The sequence below is a fragment of the Olea europaea genome, unplaced genomic scaffold (genome assembly GCF_002742605.1).
Source record: "Olea europaea var. sylvestris unplaced genomic scaffold, O_europaea_v1 scaffold1683, whole genome shotgun sequence".
NCBI lineage: Eukaryota > Viridiplantae > Streptophyta > Magnoliopsida > Lamiales > Oleaceae > Olea > Olea europaea.
The window spans coordinates 83,690-103,629 of record NW_019234507.1 but is presented as its reverse complement, the minus strand read 5'-3'; positions in this window follow the sequence as shown (position 1 = coordinate 103,629).

Genomic DNA, 19,940 nt, shown 5'->3' with positions numbered 1-19,940 from the left:
AGCTGATAAACCAAACACACATTAATAATTGGAGGATGGAGCTAGCGTTTGACTTGTATGCATATAATTATGATATTTAGTTTATTGTATTTTTTAAAAATGTAAGCATTATTTTATAAACATTGTGATTTGCGGTGATTAAATAAAGTTATGAAATTTTGTGTCTATATTTGATTATGATCCTATGAACAAATTCTATGTGTAACAAAGATTGATAGAATTTCGATTTATTGGGAATTAACGAATTTCATTCCCCAATTACTTTATGAAAGTAGAAAGAGTAGTTATAGTTAGGAAACTTTAACATTTTCACATAATCAATACGCTCCGTCTTTCGTTCTTTCCAAACCACAAACAAGTTTATTAATCATTTAGGAATACAAGCAATCATTTTTCTATCCAAACCACAACTCATAAGTGCATAAGTTCAAAAAAGACAAATAAAAGGAAAAAAAAACAACGGAAAAATGATTTGAATGAGAATCTAAGACTTGTGAAAAGAAAAGAGAGAAAGAGGCAATTCGAGTCGAAATTATCAAACTAACACGCAAAGGCGACTGGTGATTCATTCAGAAGTGTCATACAAGCTTCAAATGATACGGAAATAAAAGTTTATGTCGAGGTTTCTAAAATTTTAGACGTGATTTGCCGACGTAGTTTGTTGAATTATGATTTGGATTTTTGAAAAAAAAAATAAAAAAAAAAATAATAAATAAATAAATAAATATATATATATATATATATTCATTTCATATGATTTTGGAATAATTTTAGTTTAGTTTAGAAATCGGGTGAGGACATGTGTTGTGAACTTGTTAAACCATAGGCTAATACTAATGAATCTAATTTACTTTCTATGATTATTTCAATAGGCTGGTTGTAATTTGTATTGCTAAATTGATATTTTTTCTGAAAAATGAAATCTATAAAATTTTTAAGTTAATAAATTTAATGTTTTAATTAAAAAATTTAAAAATCGTTTGGTTCGATTTTGTGTGGTTTTTGGAAATCAAAACCTAAACCAACGGTTTGAAATTGTTTGGTTCAGTTTGAGAAAATAATCACTGGTCCATATGAACTCGAACCAACGGTTTCAACTCAACAAATTTCGGTTCGATTTGCGATTTTACGATTTTTTTTGCAATCTTAAAATATTTCTATAAACGATGTACTCCTTGTTATCAAAATAGCAGCAATCACATTTCTTTCACTCGTCCATTTTTATTTCCATTGACCATTTTCATTCATTCGAAATTTATTGAAATAACAAATTGAGATACATGCTGATGTCATATCAACATTACGAATTCAAATAGCAGAAAATAATTAAATAAAAGGTTGGAAGTGTGAGGGCGAAAAAAAAAATGATTGTCCATTACAAACGATCCGGACGGTCCAGACAATTAGTATCCAGACTTGGCCCAAAATCTTCTTCTCTTTTTTTTTTTAATTTCATTTTCATTTATTTTTGTGAATATTTTAAGAAGAAATTAAATTACATATTAAAATTTTATTGAAGTAAGTGTTTTAAAAATAACTAAATAAAGTAGTTAAATATAAAGTGAAGAGTGTTTGGTTTTTTAATTTGTAACTTAAGGGTATTTTTGTCTTTTTAAACAAAATTCTATCTTTGTAATTGTATAAACTATTTAAGGATATTTTTGTCTTCTACTCAACAAAAGATCATTTTGATGATTGGCAAAATTTTGGTTAAAGTGAAAAAATAGCATTTTGATTTGGCCCTTCTTAAAAGTATCCCAAGAGAAAGTTGCTGTTGAAAAGAAAAAAGGAGGATACACGCACAAAATTGAGACAGCGTACACGGCAAGCGACAGGAGACATAATTTCAGATTTCTCTGTACAGTAATTCCTCGTCAATTTGTGCGAGGAATTTGGATATTACTCACGTTCCGTCAAATTTTGGTGATGTCGTTTCACTTTTATCTGTTTTATTTCGACATTATGCTAGGTTAAATAATTCTCGTGTTAGGTTTTTCGATGAAATTTGTATCATAAATTGTTAACTCTTGAATTTTATTTATTTTTGACATTCAAAACATGTTTTCATTTTTTAAATGATTGACATGAATTTAATTTTTTCTACAATTACTTGATCATTAATTGTATAAATATTGTGGCTTGTTTTACCCATAAAAGATGGAAAATAAGTTAGACATTGTGTCAATTGTCGTAGAGTTCGATAGATGATAGAAATATACCGCTAGCTTTACGTGATATTTAAGTATTCATAAATCATTTAAAGCACTTTTATATGTTTGCATCCGTTATAAAAATATAATCAGGTCACATACAAAAAATATGTTTAATTCTATTCGAGAGAGATTGTTAAACAAATTAGGAATATTGATCTTCATAATTAAATCGTGGTGTCAAATTGAAAAGTTCGATGTTAAAGATCAATAAGGGGAATTCAGGATCCTAGTACGCGTTTCATCATTATATTTTATAACACTTGCATTTAATTATACTATTGCATTAATTTTACTTAATTTAGGTCTTGCATTAATAATTAGATTACTTAATTTATAGGAAAAATCACGAATTTCAATTGTTCCGGTCCAAGCTAAGTTAATTCGAATTTGAATTAGTACAATCCCCATGTGAACGACACTTAGATTTAAAAAGTTTACTTTATTACTTGTTAACGAATCGTACACTTGCGGCAATTTTTTTATCAAACTGATAAGTACAATTTGTGCACTTATTTGTGCCATATTACAAAATTTTTATGTCATCAAATTATTAATTTCTACCTAATTTGAGTCAATTTTCATTAGTTTCGATGTTAGATTCGATTTGAAGCCGTTATAAAGGAAAGAAGAATTAATTAGGTATTAGATGCAAAATTGGAAATCAAATTCAACATTTTGAACATTGAAAGACTTGAATTGAAATAGAGAAAGATGTTGGTTGCACAACTAATTAATGAGCAATTATTAATTAGTGATGAACATCAATGCTCTTTAAAAGTGAGATGATATTTTTTTTCAAGAGTGAAACTTTAAAATTAAGTTCTAAGAGATATTTTATTTTAAGTTTTTTAAAATAGAGAATGTGTTTTACTCTTTACATTAAGAAGTCGAACTCACTCTTTATTTCTACTTTTCAAGACTAAATTTAGGACATGTTTGATTGGCACAATTTCCATGGAAAATGGAATTTGAATTCTACTTTCCAACAATTTTGTGTGTTTGATAGCAAAAGTTTTCTATAGAATTCGTTTTCCATCATTTCTCCACACACTTGCATTTTCCATGATTTGGTGAAAAACCAATTCTCACCGAAAATGGTGAGAATTGGTTTTCCACATTTTTTTTTGGCAATGAGAACAAATTTAAGGAACAATTGTAAAATAAGATATTCCTTAAATTGATAATTTTTATTTAAAACAAAGTCAAACGAACACCAAAATATAGATTTTTTTCTTTTTTTTGTAATGGAAATAAATTCTAGGAACAACTGTAGAAGTAGAAATCTCTTCAATTGACAATTTTCGTAAAAACAAAGCCAAGCGAACACCAAAAGACACTTTTATTTTAACATTTTTCAGGTAAAAAATTATACTAATCAAATGCTATTAATTGACAATTCTCACTATAACAAATTCTAGGCAATTCAATTCCTTTCAATTTATTAATTGATAACAATAAATTGGATCAAACGTTGTTGTTTCTTCTTATACAGTACCTCGGCGTGACATAAGAGCGAAAAGGGGTTTAAAAATCCATTTTCATTTTATAAGGGTAAAAATCACTTATTTTGACTCTTTACTCCGTACTATAGGGTGAATATCACGAGATATGAATGGTCTCCCTCCAAGCCATACATATAACTTTTATCGTATACGACTTTCCACATAATTCTATATGTATCTTAGAGATGAGTATGAAATTCTGTTTACCATTAAAACAAGCGTGGATAGATGACATAAATTTCTTCTGTTTTGTTACAGAAGAAAAATCTGCAAAATTATCCTATGAAACAAGAATCATAGATGTTACTGATATTATTAAAGAACAACTACGTTAGTTTCAACATCAAACAAAGCATGTTTCATTCAAAACAACAGAACCAGACATATATTAAAGACAGTTTGAATTTCACTTCCACCACTGCACGCAAATGTCCCTTTCTTTCTGGTCACGGCTCTGTTTATTTTGTCCTATACTATACACCAACTTCCTTCTATTTTACTTATTTGCTTGTTTTTTCCTTTTCGCATATGTTTTTTTGGGCCCACTTCTTTTCCCTTTTTCTTTTTTGCCTTATTTTGCTTCTCAATTGTTTGTCCTTTTTCTCTTAGGTTAATGCTTATTGTACAGAAAAAAATTTCAGAATTCTTACAGATGTGTCTGAGATTGTGTGAATTAAAATATTGTAAAAAATAATCCACTCACCCTGCATATGTGTATTCTGTAAGAGTTCTGTACAATAATTTTTTACGAGTGACATTGCTCCTTCTCTTAATACTTATATCACAATTCTTTAGTCTTGATCTTCGAGTCGAAATTTATTACGCCAAATGATTGATTATTTTCTACTCAGAATTTGACAACCCATTGCATCATGTCACCCAATAAACTACAAGTAATACAACAAGATGTCAGATTGTGAATGGGCGACAACTATTTGAAATGATAGATCTCAACTCCGTGCCCAACTAGATAATTGTGTAGCTTTTGACCTTCTAAACGATGATCAACAAATTTATCTCATCTAATCAAAATTATTTGACTGTATCCTTTCATATTCAAAGACTGGGATCCAGGGGCTAATTCAGGGGTCGAGTTCAGTTAGGGCGGAACACGAGCGTTGAAAGCTCACTATCGACTGTCAACGTTCGTGATAACGGGGTTGTTTATTAATATTTAATTAAATAATATTCAAAAAATCGTACGGATTAGAACTAGATATACTACTAGAACTAGAATTAGGTAAGAACTTTCATTTTGGATAAAAAAAAAAAAAAATTCCATAATCTACAAAATATCCTAATTTATTTTTCAATTAAATAGACAGTATATATTAACGAAATTATTTATGTGCTTAAATCAATTTTATGTACTTATATGATTCCAATTTCCCACAATCGATTTTTTGCGAATGAAAAGTGGAACCTTTTATTAATTGAATAAGTTTTGTTAAAAGATTCCTAATGACACTAAGGCCAATTTTTCTACAAATTCATTCACCATTAATTGACCAAACTCGCAAATCAATTGATTAGAGAAAAAAAATAAAAGAAAAAAAATCAAGAAGAGGGACAAAACACTAGTTAAAATGTTTTTACTTACATTAAACCAATAAAATTAAACATATATTATTCTGTTACATTATGTGCTAAAAATCATTAAGTATGGGGCCATGATGGTAAAGTGGTTAATATGTTTAAGGAAGGTAACAAGTTCGAATCACCTTCCTTGTATTTATTTTGGTAAAAATTGTTGAAACACAAAAATTATAAAAAAATATTGCTTTTAAAGAGTTTCAAACACAAGACATTCAATTTAATAATAAAATGGCTAACCAACTAAGCTAACAGAAATTGTTGTTGTTAATATGAATTATCAAATATATAATCTAAACATTAAATCTATTAAAAAAAAATAAAAAATTTCTCCCCAGTGAATCCAGTTAGGGCAGCCATCCTAGCTCACCGGCCCTAAATCCGCCTCTACTGGGATCATTTCATTTTTTGATGATCGAGATTGAATTTGTTGAGATTCAATGGCCAAGGTGTACTTATTAAACTTAGGGCATCTTCAATGGAGGTGAAAAATTGGAAGTAAATTAGCATCTATAAAACAACTTCCACTTCCTCATGATTGGAGATGCTCTTATTATGTATACTGTATGTCTTGTCATTTTTTTTTTCCTTACACATAAAAAAAAGTGAATGCATTTCTTTTTTAAGATAATCAACCTTTGGAAGAATTATACGACCTGATGTAATATTTAGAATAGTGTTGATGATTTTTTACCATCATCCTTGTCGACTCCGCCGTGGTTTTTTGTTATGCTTTTTACGGGTCTCCCATTCGGGAGATATGCGACTCAATGGGCTTTCAAGATTGGAATAGTCACCTACTTACAACATAATTAGCACACTAGGATTAAGAAACAATCAGATTTGCCATATTTTTGCATTTTCCACATATATGCATCTATTAGGAATCACCAAGGGTGGACAAAGGACGGTTCTGGCTGGCTGCTGAATCATGGGCTATCGGATAATCGCATTCCATTTCACCAAACTTGATCCACCAAAACGCTTTCTATCTGCCATTTCTTCAGGAAACTTGCAATTTCATGGACTTAGGAGTCTAAAGAAGTTATGAGAACTTTAGTTGTGTTTTTTCCTTAAGAATTTTGTTAGGTTAATCAGTTGGAAATATAATCCTTTTAGCTGTCTTAACATAAAATTTTGGGTTTATAATTTTATTTATCTATTATTTACATGAGTGTTGTATATTTAGCTCGAGTTGATAAGCCGGCTTAACCGAAAGACTTTGCCATTTCATCGTAAATTTAAAACATCGTTTTAGGCATTAATTTGTTAATTGGATAAAGCATATAACTTCGCTGATAGTTGGATCGAGATTTACCAAAGCTACTTTATTGATAGTATTTTCTCAAGTACATGTCATTACAAATGTTTTTGAGAGGCTCTCCGCTTTCATCTATGAGTTTATATATTTCTGGCCCAACTATTTTGACTACAGTGTATGGCCCTCCCATTTTGAGCCAAGTGATCTTGTTCTTTGTCTACAATACAAACTTTCTTCAACACCAAATCTCTCACCTCAAAGCTTTTTCTGCGGACCTTGAAATTGAAATGTCTTTCTATATTCCTTTGATACATTACGAGCTTCATTTGGGAAGCATTCCTTTTTTTCCCAAGTAGTCGAAGATCGCATTTGTGACTTCTTCCTTCTGTTTTTCATTAAAGTTTAGTTTCATTGCTAAGCTCAAATCTATTTCTACCAGAATTATAGCTTTAACACCATAGGCTATCGATAAAGGAGTTTCTCCCATGACAATTTTATTGGTAGTGAGGTATGACCATGGAATTTGTGGTGATTCATTGGTCTATAATCCTTCGCAAAATCAAGCTTTCTTTTAGGACATTCTTCAATATTTTTTTTACTTCTTCCACATGTCCGTTAGCTTTAAGAGAATATGGTGTAGAGAAACGTATACAGATTTCCCATTCTTCGAACATAGCTCTCAATTTTTTTTCCTTGGAGGTGTGTTCCATTACCTGATGTAATAATACTCTTCCAAATGAACTTATACGTACTGGCCTCGATGATGCTTGTAAGAGTTTCTACTTCTACACATTTGGTAAAGTAATCTACTGCTACGATCATGAATCTCATATTAGATCTTCTTCTAAGCAAAGTTCCAACGAAATAGATACCCTATTTTGCAAAGGGCAAAGGGTTAGTGGTGGTATTCAACCCTTGTGAGGATTTTCTAGTATCACTAACGTAATCCGCCGATGTCTATTTGCTCTAGTGGTAAGGACATTGGCATTTGCTGGCTGAGGTTCCGTGTTCGAGTCCTCTTACCAGCATGGTGGTACTGTGCCTCTCCAAAAAATCCCTCCATACGTGTAGGGCCAAGCGGTGTATACTAACCCGTAGGGTCAGGCCGGAGGTGGGGTTTCTGGAGTATGGGACCGCAGTGCGGTGGGGCCAGTCACTTTAAAAAGTTTAATCCATTCTCTCGGCAATAGACCATCTCTAGTAAAGCCATAAAGGGTATCTAGGGATGATCCACCTCTATTTGGTCAAAAGTTATCCCGAACACAACATTTACAGAGTTGCCATTATCTACTAGTATGCGGATTAGGCAATAGCCTTTATAGCCCTGTACTACCAATGCATCACAGTGGGAATATAGGATTCCCTACTTATCGTCACTATTAAACGTAATTGGAAGAGAAGCAGTTTGAGGATTGTCTCAGATCCAAAAGTTTTTCTGGGTAGGCTTGTTAGCAGTTCAAGCATAATTCTGTTGTGCATTCATTATTTTCCCGTTAACATGGGGACCTTCTATTACTAGGATAGATCTCTTTCACAAGTGGTGGTAGTGTGGTTGCCTGTCAATGCTCACAATGAATTTGTCTACCTTGATTTACCTTCACAATCTCCCCCTCTCCGCTTGGGTATGAAGGCTTTCGACTTTCAAAACCCTTGTGCATCCCAACCTACTAAATTTATAGGTTTACACTCTTGATTTATCGTTAAGCATTTGTCCATGTCATGTTCCTGCTACAATAAATTTTACAAAGTTTTACCTTTCGATATTTAGGGGATAGAAGTGCTTCACCTTCTGCTTACGAGGAAGCTAGAAAGATCACATGTATTTTGCCTTCGCGATTATTAAGAAAGCTGAAGAAGCGTGGGTACTGATGCTTTGGCAATCCAGGTGCGTATGTCAAAGATTTTCCCTTGAGCGATCGCCCTAATCTATCTTCATTCGGTTCTATATGGCATCCTCTATCTGGATTTCATTTTTTATCAGGCTTACAAGATGGTGGTAGGAGTTTGGATTCTTGTTAAGAACATCCCACCAGAAAAGAGTCTCCACTAGCAAGTCGTTCCACCGGGAATCAACTTAGCACTAAATTGCTTTCAATAGTTCATAAGGGATTCACCTTCATCTAGACTCATGTCATTTAAGGCCTGTTTGAGCCACATTATTTGTAAAAAATGAATTTTATAATAGTGATTTGATAGAAAATGTGTGGTTAAAAAATATGAAAAAATTTGAATTTGCGTGTAATATTATTTATTGAAGAATATATGATTGAAAATAAGAAAAAGAAAAATACATTTTGAAAATAATGTGCCGGCCTTATTCCATCCTATGTCCTACAATACTCCTATGAAGGCTTGTTTCAACTATTGCCAGCTTCGAAATAATCTTGGAGGTAGCTTGCTATACCACCATTTGGTAGGTCCATCCAGTGTGGGTATAGATCCAATTGAGAAAATCTGAGATCTTATGTAAATGTGATCTCCAATAAAGTCTAAAGAGGTACAAAGTCTTACAGGAAGGGTCACAACCTTAAACAAATTTGTTTTACAAGCTATAAATAAAAGTTCTCTTTTTTCAAACATTAGCTGGAGGAAAAAGATTTAATTGGAATAAAGAATGCAAATGAACCTTCTAGACTTAAAAGAACATCTAGAAAAAGCCCCGATATTAGCCAAGCCACTAAATGAGGAAACTTCTCTATCTGGTAACTTCTATGGTAGCAACAAGCTCCGTTTTTGTAATGGAAGAAGGGCAACAATAATTGTCAATATACTACATAAGTAAATCTCTACAAGGTGCTAAGGCTATATAATCTGATATAGAAAAGTTTGCCCTCGTTTAAGCCTTCTTTCGGTAGCTACAGGTTCCACAGTAGAAAGTTTTGCCTCACTACTTTTCAACTCTTTATAGAGTAAAATCAACTCATCCCACACCATTGTAAGAAAATAATCAACTTTAGCCATTTGAAGTTCATCCTTCAGCCTGGTAGTTCTGCAGCCTAATTGTTTGGAATAGGCTCGATTGTCTACCTTAGTCTGCATTAAATCTTTAGAAAGCTTTCTAATATCAACTAGCAAAGCAACTTTTGTATTGGCATAATTCTCACATTTTTGCACATGTTTTTTTTGTTATACCGTAATCTCTCTTCCTTAACAACATCCAATTTCTTTTGGAGTAGTTCACATTTCTCTTTTAAGGCCTGAACCTTCTTATCCAAACTGTTAACCTGAGTACTGCAAAGCTCATATTCCGTGTACTGGTCTTAGTGTAATACCGTAGATCTTAACAGATGAGCGTTAATCATATCTCCCATTTAAGTGGGAATAAGTTCCTCAGCCAATCTCTTCTAGGACTGGTTAAAAGAGATATAACACGAATTTGTAGTCTGGGCAACAAAGAGAGAAAATGTTGATAAAATCTTTGGATCCAGTTTATCATAGCAGCGAGGATTAAACAAGGGGACTACGGTCTCCCTAATCTTCGCAAAGTATAGGCTGTAAGATCGTATCCCCAAGAAGAATGTGACGGGCCCCTTCAGGTTCAAAGAAATTATCTGGTATTTAAAAGGGTTTGTATCAAATTCAATCCACATTGAAAAGAATACGAAAAGTTGGTTATTAGCCAAAAATAGAAATGCCTAAAATTAGAAGTAAAATAAATGAATATATTGTGCAAATTCGCCCATGGTAGTTTGAATACCAGTGTTGTAAAAGTTCAAGTTAAAAGGATAAAATAGTCTTTCCTCTTCGTGAAGCTCAGAATACAAGTTAAGGATATGAGCTAGTAAGGCACAGAGATCGTCAAGAGCTCGGTTGCCAAGCAAAAAGGGTGGCCACCTGTAGCATAACCCATAATAAGAACAAAAAATTTTAAATAGAAAGATAAGTTACAAATTAATTCTCATTGTACTTGCCATAAGTTCGAGGGATAACAATCAAAAGGTTCGGATCATTAGGTTAAAATCCCCAGTTGCCTCAAAAGAAGAAAAAATCTCTTTTCAAAAAACATGAGAAAGGGGATAATATCCCTTTTGACGACTTGTGGGACCTCCTATTAGTAAAGGGCGATAGATTGAACGGAGTATTTTTGATGAAAACTCCCCGTCATAATCTTCGGATTCCCATAACAAAAAAAAAACCAACTAATTGGGCCCACCCATTTGGAGAAAGTTGGCTAGGAGCAATATTTAAAAAGGAAAGAATACATCTAAGAAAGGGATAAAAGGAGACTCTAAGTCCTATATTGATCAAATGTTTATGAATAGCTATACAATCTAGAGGTAGGTGACATGTCATTTGATACTATCCGGGACATTGCAACTCTATATCGTTAGGAATGTTAAATCGAGCCCTAATCTAGACTAAATCCTATTAAGTAAGATTAGTAGAAGTCCTTGAAACCTCAAAAGTTCCTCATCACTCTCACCAAGGTCAATTGACTCACTCAAAAGTTTGCCTACCTTATTGTGTGCCCCAACCCTAGGCCGAAAGTGACTCCCTTGACCAAAAAGTTCTAACAGCACTATAAAGAAGCACACCAATGTATAAAACTTCTATAGAGGAGAAAGAAGCGCCAGAAGTATAATCCCTAAGATTATAGCTCCCAAAATCAAAATCATTAGATGCATTCTGAGAATCAGTTTGGGAATTTTTATATGGAAGGGAAGATCACCAAGGCCATTTTGGGCTCGATATAAACTCTAATTAATCAAAACCTCAAACAAGTCGAGACCAAAAATCGAACCAAAGAGGACCCAACTTGGGCTACTTTGAAATGCTCGCCTAGAGCACACAATAAGGATGTTATAGCATCAGTAAAGGCAGCCAAAAAGACCAAAGAAAATGGAGAATAAAGGAACAGTAAAGAAAGCATGAAGCATGTGCCGATTTTCACCAAAGGGAGAAGATAAAGCAATAACACACACTGGTCATGGCCAAAGAGAGGTAGCATATATAAGATGTAATTAGGGTGTAAAAATAAGCCAAGCCTAATAAGTGGTTGGTAGCATATATAAGATGTAATTAGGGTGTAAAAATAAGCCAAGCCTAATAAGTGGTTAAGTGCATTACTAAGAGGGTCATTCATCACAAGCCATCCAAGGAGCCAGGTTATAGGCCATGAGCAACACTAATAAAATCAGGTTGCTTTGAATAACCCAAATGTTTTAGGTCAAGTTGTATCGTTATGAGGAGTTGACTTTTAGTTCAGTCAATTGGTCAATACCTACTGAAAAAATTATTCCAAGTTACATCATCGCACGGGAAGTCATTTGACAACAATTTACCTAACAAATCTCTACCTTGGTTTCAACGGACTAGCAAGAAAATATTATCGCCCATTAGTGACAATTCCAAAAGGAAAACCAATAAAATTGGAAATTATTTACTTCCACCGATGTTTGGAAGATCCTTGCAATTTCTTAACTTTACCAATGGCAACACTTAGTGCCCATGTCCGAGAGGTTATATTGTGTATGGATTTTTTCAAGTCTTACCACCTCTTGTGATACAATATATGTAATGAATTGTAGTCTAACTCAATGTGCTTGGTGCATTCGTGAAAAAAGGATTTTTGCATAGATTATGGAAGATTGACCATCTAAATATACTACACACACTCATTTAAAACACAAAGTTCATGAAGCAAAACCCTAGCCACAAAGCCTCTTCAATTGCTTCAATAATAGCAATATATTCTAATTTTGTTGAGGATAGTGCAACTTTGTGTTGTAACTGTAACTTTCAACTAATGCAAGAGTTAGACAAAGTAAACACATGGAAAGAAGTAGATTTTCTATTATCTCTATCCCCTACATAGTCCGCGTCTAAAAAATCCTTCAATTTCACACCTTCTTTATTAGCATCGAACTTTAAAACTACGTCACTAGTCTCCTTTAAATAACTTAACATCAAGTTTAAGGCTTCCTAATGTTCGGGACCTGGATTAAACACGTATCTACTGAGAGTACTAATAGCAAAAGCTAAATCCAGTCTATTGCAAACCATCAAATACACAATAGATCCAATCACATTATAATATAGAATCCTACTCATGTATTTTATTAATTTTTATTACAAGGAGCCTGATCTTTAGATAATACAGAAGATTAGCTAAAAGTAATGTAACAAGTTTGCAATAATGAATGCCAAATCTTTGAAACATAAGAGGAGTGATGCAAAAAACAAAGAAGAATTTGACCTATCTCTTTCAATTTTTGTACTTCTCATACCTAGAGTTCTCTTAGCTTCACCTAGATCTTTCATATCAAATTCACCAATCAACTTTTTTTATCGTGCTTATCCAATTAGGTGATGAACCGACTAAGAGCATATCATCCACATATAGAAATAAGGACACATAGTCATTATTAACATCAAAATATTGGAAATATAGGCAATTATCAAACTTACTCATTTCATACCCTATAGTAAATACAGAAGAATCAAATATTTTGTACCACTATCTAGGTGATTACTTTATGTCATATAATGATCATTTCAAGAAGCACACATGACTAATTTTTATTTGTCTTTGAAACCTCCTAGTTGATTCATAAAGATTTGCTCATCAAGTTCACCATGTAAAAAACTATTTTTTACATCGAATTGTCAAGTTTCTAGTCAAAATGTGTAACCAATGCAAGCATGACCCTAATAGTAGTGTTCTTAACAACTGGTGAAAAAATTCTCATTATAATCGACACCTTCTTTCTATGTGTACTTCTTGGCCACTAACTTAACCTTCTTAAGGGTTCAAATGCACTAATACCCTCCTTAACCTTGAAAACTCACTTACAGTCAACTGTGGATTTAGTCGTATGTTTAGGTACTGTTCTCAAGTTTGATTCTTTTCTAAAGAATTCATCCCTCCTTTCATTACCTTAAACCAGTCTACAAATTGTTCACTCTTCATTGACTCCTCAAAAGTTTTTGACTCTCTATCAGTTAGCTCATCATACCTAGCATAAGCAAAAGCTAACTCAGACTTATATCAAATCTTTTAGGAGCTCCACTGTCTTCTCTCTCTATCCCTAGCTAAGTTATAATCTGTTAAGGGATTCTCTTCCTCAGGATACTCTTCTATCACTACTTCCTATCAACTCAGGTTACTGAACCTGAGTCTCCACCACGAGGAGTAGCAGGGACACATATACTAAATTTTACTAACCCCACCTTCAACTTATCTCCCTGTTCACCTTGTTCTTCTTTATTCACATGTTCAAATTTAGTTTTAGGGCACGGTACTTCACCTTCATTAAATGTAATATCTCTACTCACAATGATCTTGTTTGATTTCTATCCCATAACCTGTATTTCTGATACCCTCAGAGTAATCTAGAAAAACATATTTTCTAGCTCTAAGTTCAAGCTTTCCTTAACTCTGATGAGAAAATACAGCACAACCAAAAGTTCTAAGCACATAATAATCACTTGGTTTATAGTTCATTTTTCATGAGAAGTGTCATTGTTCAATGCAACAGATGGAGTCAAATTAGTCAAATGGCATATAGGTATAACAGCTTCGGCAAAAAATGACTTTAGGACAATGGAATTTAACATCATACAACACACTTTACCAAGATGGTTCTATTCATCTTTTCAACCAACCCATTTTGTTGGGGAGTATAAGGAATAGTCTTATGCCTTTTTATCTATTTTCTTTGCACATATTGTCAAATTCAAAACTCTAGGCTATTTTCAGTTGTCAAAAACTTAATCTCTTGCTAGTTTGGTTCTCAACTTGTCTTTTCTAATTATTAAAATTGTGGAGTATTAGACTTATCATTTAAAATATTAACCCACATGTTTCTCATGTAATAAACAATAATAGATTAAAAAAATATCACTTTCACCTTATGTGGGATTACTAGCAGACAAGTCTGAATGTATATATTTAAGCATGCTTTTAGTTTTATGAACACAGGTGAAGAAATAAGTTCTATGATGCTTACCAAGCAGATAGTAATCACAAAAAGATAAATCAGACACAATCATTATCAAAAAGCACATTTTTCATTAAGAAGTTTAAGTCTCCTTAATACCCTTATATGCTAGTCTATTGTACCATTTATGTGTATGATCAGCCTTGACAGAAGAGATAGAGGAATCTAAACCGTTTATCACTTCTCTAATAGTGATATAAATATAAATGTCATTTTTTCCTTGTTCCTTAAAGGAAACAAGTGCATCCTTAACCAATTTAAAAATCCATTTTTAATTTTACCAATGAAGTCAGATTTCTCCAGTCGTCCTACTCAAATTAAATTTCCAGACAGTTCAGGAATATATCTAACATCTTTTAAAGTATACACAAAATTGGTGTCAAACTTTAAAGTAATATTACGAAGATTACCAATCCCAGTAACAGTATAAGCAGAATTGTTACATAGCACGACATGCCCATCATTTGTTTTATGTAAGTTTTCAAATCAATCTTTTTGTGATGCCACATGAAAAGATGCATCAAAATCAAGTATCCATTCATGCAAATGAGAATTGACAGTTAGATTCAATTCGGCAAGATAAGCAACAGAACTTGTAATCATATAAACTTTACCATCATTCGTATTGGAAGCAAGAGACAACATATTTACTTCATCTCTTTCTTTACCTTTTTATTCATACCAATCTTTTATAAAATGCCCCATGGAGTTTTTATCCATGGTCCTAGATTTTGATCTAGATCTACACTTTCCCTTCTTTTTACTTCAATTACTACTTGACTCGCCACCACTTTGGAACCCATAAAGGTTATTTTTCTTAAATTGAGCTCTACCTCTTATCATGTGAATCTCACCTCCTTTCTTATAATGTTTTTGAGCTTTAATCTCCATTTCATTACTTCTAAATGAGTCAACAATTTCAGGTGCCATTGTGTCCCTACCATACTTGATCGCATTCTTGACTTCTTTATAAGTGTTAGGTATAGAATTAAGTAAGATTATAGCCTTGTAGATTTTATACATCATTGTTCACAGTTAACAATATCTTGAGCAAGTTTGTTAAACATATATAAATTGTCATCAAGATCTTTTGAAAAATGCATTTTAAAATCAAAAAAATGCTTAAGTAAGGCTTGTTCAGTGTAGATGCGAGCAAATACAAGTCTTTCAATTTTTTTTTCAAAGAAATAGCATCAAACAAATGTAAAATGATTGAAGTATAAGCAAGCTCATCAGTTTTTTATTTTTGCTCTTTTGAAAAATCAACAGAAAAATTGCCTTTAATGGTCCTTGAAACTTTTTGTTGGATCAAAATACTTCTCATTTTTTGTTGCCATATTGAAAAATCACATTTTATCGTTAAAAAATTTCAATCAAAATTGTGAGTTGTCATTTTTCGAACCAATCAAAAAACACACAAAATCACAATTAAGCAACATAAAGTAGACCTAGGTCGTTAACAATATACATCGTTCTAGATTCCTAGGATTTCGTAAGATTCTCGATCTTAGATTAAGAGAATATTCAAATGGACAAGGTCTAGGTATTCTAATGGAATTAACAGTGCAACAAGAGATAAGTCAACCAAACGGTTTCACACACAGTATATCACAGAGGTAATAAGCTAATTTTATCAAATGAATAATTTAATATTAAATGCAAGAAGCTCCTAATTTCTAGCTCAGTTAATGGTTACCCCACACGGTAATCTCAACCCTATTATTACCCCCATATGATGATGCTCTAGTATTGTAAATTAAATGAGATAAGTCAATTTACCAAAACAGACCACGTTTGAAGATCCGTAAAACTGAGATATGTGAATTTGCTACTTTAGGGTCATCACTATTCACCCTAAAGTCTTAGCAAAGATCAAAGATTGCAAACCGAACGTTAAGGGGCAAAATCGTCCAAGATTTATTGTATAACCTTAAACACAGAATTAAAGTTATCAGTACGTTCAAATGATAAAACGAGAAAACTATCTGAAGGAAGCTTATCTAGATTTTGCCTAATCTGCCATAGTCAGAGAGCCTATGCATGCCACCACCAGCTACCATCATTGTCACGAGCCACTGTGTCTGCCTCTAACTACAGTGTGGTTTTGACATCCACTTGCCCAAAATCATCTCCTTTTAATCGAAAATTGAGGTTATAGGTTCGTTCGATTAGAGAAATCAAATTTTGGGCAAGTTTTTGGTTGATTTTGAGTCTGAAAACATGAACTAATGCTCCGATACCAGATGTTATGTGGAAGGAAAGATCATCGAGGCTTTTTTGGGCTCAGTAAATAGTCCAATCAATCAAAACCTCAAACAAGCTGAGACCAAGAATCCAACTCCGGTTGCTTTGAAATGCCCACTTAGAACCATAATAGGGATGTTATTGCAGCCATAAAGGACAAGGAAAATGGAAAAGAAAGGCACGGTAAAGAAAGCATAAAGCAGACATTTACCAAAGAGAAAAGACAAGGCAATAACACACATGTCATGTCCAAAGAGAGGCAGCATATATACGATGCAATTATGGTGTAAAATAGGCCAAGCCAATAAGTTGTTAAGTGCATTACTATGTGAGTCATTCATCATAAGCCATCCAAAGGGCCGGGAAACGGGCCACAAGCAATACTAATAAAATCAGATTGCTTCAAATGGCCCAAATGTTTTAGGTCGAGTTGTATCATTATGAGGAGTTGACATTTATTTCAGTCAATTGGCCAATGCCAGCTGAGAAAATTATACCGAGTTACATCATCGTCCTAGAGGTTGTTTGATAACAATTGGCCCAACAGGAAGACATTGCGGGGAAAACTTAAAGAAAGAAAAAAAGAAAAAAAAAAAAGAAATCACTTACCTAGACAAAAAAATCTTAGGAAAATATAAAAAAAGGAAGCCCAACAAAGTAAAGAATGCCAACAGAAATAATGACATATTTATAGTTTTTGATGGAGATACTAATCATCTAATCATGTTAGCAACAATCATAAATGGTAAAAATGAACGTGGAACTAATTGAATCCAAAAACCAACGAGCCAAATTACACGTAACCCCTATGCGTATAAAAAAACATATATGGAGCAACCCAAAAAAGGCAAACACGCCCATAAGCGCACGTAAAACAAAATTGATCATCTACACGTCCCCAACGTCATCCCCAAAAATAAGAATGAGTATGTCCAAACAAAAGCTATTCATAAGTTCGCAATCGATAACGCTGTAAAATTAAAAGCTCTAGATTTAATATAGATAATATTATCAAACTTCAAGAACTATTTATTGAATCTCCAAATATAATCTACAAAACTTGACAATTGATAGAGAAGCACAAAACAATCTGCGAGAGAAGAGGGGTGTAAGATTGTTCGCCCGAAATTGACGAATCTTTCCCCATCAGGGCTGGCTACAAGTTGTTAATAAAATACATGTAGACCAATGAATAAAATGTAACACTCTTAACAGAATCAGGCCACCATTTGTTATTTTTCCTAAATAATCGAATTATCTCAAATTTCAAAGAGAAATCTATAAATACCCCCACTTTTGAAGCGAAAGACATGCAATTCAAATATTTTCCTCCTAAATAGCTTTTTTCCCTCTTGCTCCAAGTTTGAGCAGCGAAAATAGTGAGTTTTAGGGGGGGTGAAAATCTTGATTAGGTGAGATAATTTATTGACCAAATTTCTATTATCAGCATACTCATCGACAAATAATATTATTAAAATTATTTGTAGAGAAATACAAAGTAAAATTGTGCTTTTTGTCTTTTCGCTTTCTACCATATAGGCTACCTACAACGAATGCTAATTCATCGTCTTATCATAAATTTTTTTATTTTAAGTTCTCTTATTTTTTTGATTCATGGGTCTCTTAATTCTAATATTCATTTAGAAAAATAAAATATCGAATTTGAATTTAACAATAAATTATCTTATAACTACATAAATGTATGACTCTCTAGAAAGTTCAATACCTCTTATTCCTCTATATAGCCAAACCTTGGGATGAATTAAGACTTTGCTTGATTCACAAACACAGTTATCTCAAATCAATACTTAACGTGGTCATCAATAACAAAGTTCCAAGTAACTACATTTGTATTAGATCTAAAAGCTAATTTAAGAACAAACACAAATTTATGATTACAGAAACTAGCAATAGAGATATATTTCCAATTTCATGGAGGATGGGACAACATGGTGAAGTGTTTGCGAGCTGTGGATGCTGCACTTGGATGGATTAAGCCTCCAAATGGAGAACCTTTTTCTTTTTCATTTTTGTCAAGTTGTCATTCAATCAAAATGGATAGTAACTAAAGAAAGAGATGGAAACTTGAACTAGAAAGAAATGAAGAATGAAACTCGAACACATATATGATACATTGTCCTAAAAATGATATGTATCTCCTCTAGTATGCTTTTAGTATTTTCGAAAAATAGTTTAAAGGATTGAAAAGTCTTCAAGAAAGAATCACAAAGCAAAATGATTCTTTCTAGTTGAACTTGTTGAAAACTTGAAGGGGGTTTGAATATGTAGAATAGGGAAAATTTAAGTATAGAATGAAAAATGATTTCTGATGTTGTTTTCTTATGTTTAGAATTGAAAATATATCACCTATTTACAGATTTCTAATATTATACCACAAAAGGACTCCAAATACTAGTGCAAATAGGAACTTTCCACCAAAGGGCATCAGAAATTCAAATAAAAAATCAACCCAACAACTGAAATTTGAACCATGCGTACGCATGGTTTAAAAAGGGCCCAAATTTTGAATAGTAAATAATTATATAACAATCTCCCGTTTGTTCAAAATTTCCAAATATTCATACCTAGTAACTCTAATGTATAAGGATTAGATATATTTCAATTTGAATCTAAGCAGGGTGTAAATCTCACAAAGTATTATCATAATTCCAGGTACTATGATAACTTTGAATTAGTTACTTCTTGTGACAATACCGATGAAATCACATACACACTAGTGTTATGTTTTACAAGTTCTTGTAACTCATTTAGTGCTATTATGACTTTTTTCATTTGTCCTATTCATTGAACTTTTAAGAGAGAAATTATAACTCTCTATTGAGGACCACCTCAAAACTCACATAGATGAAGTTCTTTTAATATCTTTGTTACTTTTAGAAATACTTATAATTAGTGCTGAACTTCATTAAAAGTTTTATAAACTCATCCCTCCAATCTTAACAGTCAGCACTATTTATCAAAGATAGGGTTTCATAATAGGTTAATGGTGCTAAAACTTATCCACTTATCAAATGACCCTTTGAACCTAGATATACTTGTTTAGTATTGTTAGGTAGGGCTACCGCTATTGGTGGACTTTTAATCATGAAGTTTCAACCACATCCTTCTTGATGTTGATCTACGTGCTTGATTAATTTTCTCACATACTCATGTCTCAGACTCATAT